The sequence below is a fragment of the Thermobia domestica genome, chromosome 1 (assembly GCF_964235325.1).
Source record: "Thermobia domestica chromosome 1, izTheDome1.hap1.1, whole genome shotgun sequence".
Lineage (NCBI taxonomy): Eukaryota > Metazoa > Arthropoda > Insecta > Zygentoma > Lepismatidae > Thermobia > Thermobia domestica.
The window spans coordinates 338,078,994-338,084,993 of record NC_137454.1 but is presented as its reverse complement, the minus strand read 5'-3'; the positions used below and the strand labels follow the sequence as shown (position 1 = coordinate 338,084,993).

Genomic DNA, 6,000 nt, shown 5'->3' with positions numbered 1-6,000 from the left:
TCCACACTCTGGGGTGGGTTTTATTTATATATAAAATAAGAAAGTTTCATTTTCTGGGGGGGGCGATGACCCTATCGCCCCACTGGGTACGCCCCTGCTTTGCTGTCATTTTTTTTTACTATCTTAAGATTTTTTTCTTTAGACCAATTTATAATCTGTTACAATTATAACGATATTTAGCACACTTTAATTATGTTAAAATCATGAACGCCCACAGAGGGGGCAAGAGGGGGCAATTGCCCCTCCCTGTATTTTCGCAAAAGGTTAACATTTATAGGCTCTTCTGGTGACAATAGTATACTTTTAAAATTCAACATTCACTAAATGATTTAGGATAACAAAATTTAGTCAAACCCATCCCTAAGATTTTAATCTACTTCTCTCTCCCATGTGATGTTCCATATTTTTTCAGTAATAATTATATTCAGCCTAATGCTGCATGCAATGCTAAGTATTTTGAATGATGGTATCAGTCAGTTGAGTTGAAAAGATAATTTCGCTCTTTGTTGTTTCTTTTGCTGACTTGGTGCTGATATCAATGAAGTTTTGTTTTGTTGTGATTCATTCTAGCAATTCTGTGTGTGTGTGTGTTTGTGTGTGTGTGTGTGTGTGTGTCTTGCCCCTCCTTGGAAAATATCCTGCGGGCGCCCATGGTTAAAATGCTATTATCTAATTACTATATCATCTTTCAAAGAGAAAAGCCCGTTTCACTAACGCTTATCACTTCATCACTTAATTTAATTAGTCTATATTTATGTTTTTATACAACTGTTTGATTATTAAAGTATTGTTGATGAAATAATTGACATCATTCCTTATCCTTCCGATTAATTTACGGAGCGTAATGCGCGCCAAACATCAAAAAATAATTACAACTTCTATACAGATTACTCTAACTAAAACATAAATCTCGATCAAAGAGAACAGGGTTTCAATTTGCTTTAATCAATATCACATACTGATCTTGAAATCTAATGCCTGTGGCGTAAATCTTGCGTTTTGCGATCATTTATCTGCACTAATATTTCCATAATGAAATGCAAATTCTAGTTAGTAATGGGAAGCACCGCAAATATTATCACAGACTCACCACTGAAATTAGATAACAGTTACTATAAAACTCGCTGTCTCACACACATACACCGAAATTTTCTGTAGTCAACCACAACTTGAATAAGTAGTTAGCGACTAAAGATGGCTAAATGTATGGTTGTTGCAAAATATATGTATACAGGTGAAGTCTTACATCATCATACCACCCACGGTGCACAGAATGTTTTTATGGAAGAAAAGGAAGTTAACTTGTAGTCAAATAGTCATTCAATGGAGGAAAAGTTACATTTTATTAATTGAGTGGTAGGTTATATATTCACTATATTTATTGCCGCGTTAATTTTCTAATAATAGAAACCTGTGTTTCATAAACTATATGAATACCAGATATTTATCAACATCCAAATGCAATTAAATGGCTGTTGCTAAATACCGATGAGACCCTATAAAGGTTCTTATAAAGGTTAAAGTGACGATCGTTGTGATAACTGTCAAAGTAGTTATAATAAGTGATTTAATGCACAGATGAAAAGAGGTTTAAAATAGGTTGTAATTACAATTATTATTTAATTCAATTAACATATTATATTCCAATTTAGGTACGAATTCATTCAGGCTTTATATATATAAAGTAAATCGACTATATTATAAACACCAGTTTTGGGGTGTGCGACTTGTGTAGATTCACTTTGGCGACTTGTGTTATTACTTTTTAGAAGCTTCAATGTACGTACACGAACAGAATTATTGTATAAAATACACAGCAAGTCTTTACTTTAGGTAAGCCAGTGACAATAGCCGATTCGCCTGAACTAGTTCCCGCAGTTAGTTATGGTTAGTTGAAAACGTGCCCTGCCGGGCTCTAACCCGCCTTCACTTGCTGACGCTCGCTCGGCAATACTATGTGTATAGGATATCATTGCCTTGCTCAAAGCAAAGTTACTAAAGACACTAACCAACTTGTGTTAGGTGGCCTGTAATAACATGAATGCTATCGTACCGAGGCAAGCAAAGCGCAACAGGGGCTGCCCAGGGATGTGTCCGTAAAGAGTAGCCATATCAGCGACGGTGGTTATATACATAAAGGAGAATATATTTCAAAACTGTACATTACTTAAAACACTTATCTAACATGTTGGATTAGTTGCTTGTACGTTACTTACGACGTTATAGGTAATATGCCGATATCTTTTTGTTGCTTGCACATTTGTGTTTCAATATAACATCGCACATTACTCGTGTACATTTAACAAATGGCATTAGTGCCGTATCGCCGGACCACTTTGAAAACTAAAAAAAAAGTACCAAAATATACTGCAATCGGTTATATTCTGTTGGATTATATTAAGTTGCGTTAGATGACGTTACTTTACGTTAGGGGCATAACTGCAATGCAAAAGAACGTAAACCTGTGCTAGATGGCCACTAAAAACACGAATGTTATCTAACCGAGTCGGGGCAAGACTACAGCAGAGGGTCCCGAGCGAAGCGAGGGGCTGTGCCCGAAGGGAGCAGGCACGTCAGCGACGGTGGCTATACGCGATTTCTTACATTTTTTAGGTAAGGTTAAGTTACATATGCCGTACTTCTTCTATTTGGTAGAACTGTGTGCTCGATTGAACCCAAAATTTTATTACAAATTGGTTCCGTAAATTTCATAAATATGTTTATCTGTACAGTAAATCGGCCCCCTATTTTAGACAAATGAATTGTCCGTAACTCAATTGTAATTCAGTACAAACGTTTGTGTAGGTAAAGTTTTGTATGTGGTAATTGGCGGGGTTGTGAATTCCCACTTTTAAAACGAGCTTAGCTCATCAGCTCAAACTCACGAGTGTAAAAACTAAGTTAACTCTTCAAACTCAAGCTTTTTAAGACTAACACGTTCAACTTATGCTCTGATTATTTAATAACTAAAATATTTACAAAACTGCGGTGCAAAGGCACAGATAAATCTAGAAAAGCACGGGTGCTATGTAACGTAGTTGGGTCAGTCCATGTCAATTCATCCAGGTCATGAAACCCATAGTCTCAGAATGGCATGAAGATTTTTCTGTTTACTCTACTTGCTATCCTTATTGATCACACCAAATTTTAATTTGATATCTTATATACTTTTTTAGTTAAAATTTTTTTTAGTTTGGTAAAATATACGTTTTTGTTGTTGCTGAGGGTTAAAGAGATTACGACATTGATATACTAAGAATATACTAAGAATCTTACAGAATTTTAGATTTTAGAATCATCAACACATTTAATATGGTCCTTACTGTAATAGGACTTCCCCATTGTTATTCACACAAACATTGTAACTAGTGCAGTACAATGTCATGTTACCAGTGAAAACAATTTTCATGGTTCCAGAGAACACTAGGACGATGTTCACGACACCGAATCTCGGAAGATACTGTTTCGTGGTTGCAGCAGAAATTCTTGAACAAATTCGAACTTGATGCATGGAGTTATTGGAGGTTTTGCAATAATAAAAAAAAAAAATTCTTATTCTTTTATTATTATTATTATTATTATTATTATTATTACAACTTACACAGACGTAGTTTTTATTCGACATTTTGGTTTTACTAATGATGGCAAACATCAAGTGAAATTCACATTTAATATTGCAAACTATCAATAACGCACGAGATAAATCTTTTAATGAAATACATGTAGTTTTCGAAAACTGTGATGACATGGGGAAAATTGTGCTTCATGTGATGTTTGCAATCATTAATGAATACCAAATATCAAATAAAAACCACGTAGTGTCATTTGGAAACAAATAAAAGTTCTATCAAGTTGGCAACACTGCCAACCAGGGTGTGAAAAAACCCGGGTATTTTTGAGAAAACCCAACCCACCTGGGCCCATGTGGGTTTTTTCGGGTATTTTCGGGTTTTATTGATTTCTTCGGGTTTAATTGGGTTTTTTCGAAATATTTCAATCTCTTTGGGGTAAAAATGTTAAAATATGATTTACATTTCATGAGTGTCATTGTCACAACTTGCAACAACTTTCTATTCACTGCTGTTTTGAAAAAATTGCCGCCATTTTGAAATTTTATATTGGATCGCCGAAAAAATCTATACAGCAAATTTAGAATGTCTTGTGCTTCTACCCTCAAAGTATCAACTTAAAAAGTCCGAAAATTGCACCTTGTAGCATGGATACCCGCTATTTTGAAAAATGGACGCCACTTTGAAATTTTATGCCACCAAAATGTATACAGCTAATTTAGTCTCTCGTGCTTCTACTTTGAAAATTTCAACTTGAAAGAAATAAAATTGCGCTTTGTAGCGTGGATATCAGCAGCGGCGCAAATTTGTCTTCAACATTGGGGGGAGGGGGGGTAAAACGGTATATTATATATATATATGCGATGTACAAAATATTTATGAAGGCGAAAAACAATGCTGAGGAGATTACCCATGTCGGTCCCGGCGTCCTCCACAGGGGACATAAAATATGACGACATTATTATTGCTTTATAACTTTAAAATCCGACCGGCAACATTGAAAACTGTTCACAATGGATGATCCAAATATGATCATTCCCTGTAAACAGTTTTCAATGTTGCCAGTCTGATTTTAAAGTTGTAAAGCAATAATAATATCGTCATATTTTGTCCCCTGTGTGGGACTCCGGGACAACATGGGTAGGGGCGCAGAGTTGTCTTCAACATTGGGAGGCGGTCAGATTTGAGGCTTATTCTGGGAGGTATCAATTTCATCTCACTTTCCTTTGTGACAGTTGGACACAAATCATCACATTTCTTCCTAAAAGACACATTTCCAATCGGATTATTGAGGGGGACAGTTCCAAGATTGTAGGAAATATATTCCCATCATCTCCCCGGGATTTTTGCCAGTGGATATTCGCTATTTAAAAAAAAAAAAAGCGCCATTTTGTAATTTTACGTTGGTATGCTGCCAAAATCTAAACAGAAAATTTAGAGTGTCTCTGGTTTGTATACTGAAAATTTAAAAGACCGAAAGTTGAACACTGTGTGGAAAGGCAGACAAATTAACAAATGTAGATCGAGTCATCCTAGGAGCCTCAGTGACGTTCGCCAAATATGAATACCAAATAGCTATATTAATTTAAAACAAAGACATAATTCATCAAAATGTCTTAAATATTTTTCAACGTAAAATAAATGGTCTTATTGTTGAAGTTCACTTTCGATGCTTTATGCATTCAATTACGGGAATTACCCGAGTACTTGTTGCAAGACCGTTCTTTTCCGAAAATTAATTTAAAACAAATAACAAAGATAGGCCTATAATTCATATTTTATAAAGTAAATGTTTCAAAATGTCGAAAATGAAATGAAATATCCTCCAGCGTATAATAAATAGATTTATTATTGAAGTATTCACTTTCGATGGTTTGTGGGTTCAATTGCGGGAATTTCCCGAACACTTCTTTCACGACGGGTTTTCCCTGAAAATGCAGCTTGCTTTACTGTACATCGAAACTTCCATTAATACTGAAGTTTGAATGCAGCACTTGAAATAGTAAGCGTTACGTAGCCTTCGGAGCTCCGAGCATTAAGCTTCTTAATTTTGACAAGAATTTTTACGTTATTGCTAGTGTTGATTCTACAGAATGCTTACTTAAAGGCTAGCAACAAATGACTGAACTTAACTGTTGTTGGAAAACCAAATTTTACTGAATACTTTTGTTACCATCAAAGGTAAGAAATAATACTAATAGTTTTACTAATGTAATTACATATTTACAGTTAGTACCGGCACCTATGACCTTAAACCCGTTAACGTATGAGAGATAACGTCCCTCGTCGGCGCCGGGTCAGGAAACACACTATTCACGGAAAGTATTTTCTAAAATATACAATCGCTTATTTTACTTCAAATAGGCTATAAGCATAATCCGCACATTAATTTGTTCTACAATTATCTCAAGCTAAGGTGAGGTTATTTATT

The 6,000-nt window shown here is 35.2% G+C and overlaps 1 protein-coding gene across 1 annotated transcript in view; it reads left to right on the top strand.

Moving 5' to 3' along the window:
* Nucleotides 1-1,125: 1,125 nt before the first annotated feature.
* LOC145663230 (death-associated inhibitor of apoptosis 2-like) overlaps nucleotides 1,126-6,000 on the top strand; it is a 71,685-nt gene continuing 66,810 nt past the window's right edge. Inside the window, exon 1 of the mRNA XM_081729601.1 lies at nucleotides 1,126-1,356. The gene's annotated coding sequence lies outside the window, so the exon portion shown is untranslated. The remainder of the gene's footprint in view (nucleotides 1,357-6,000) is intronic.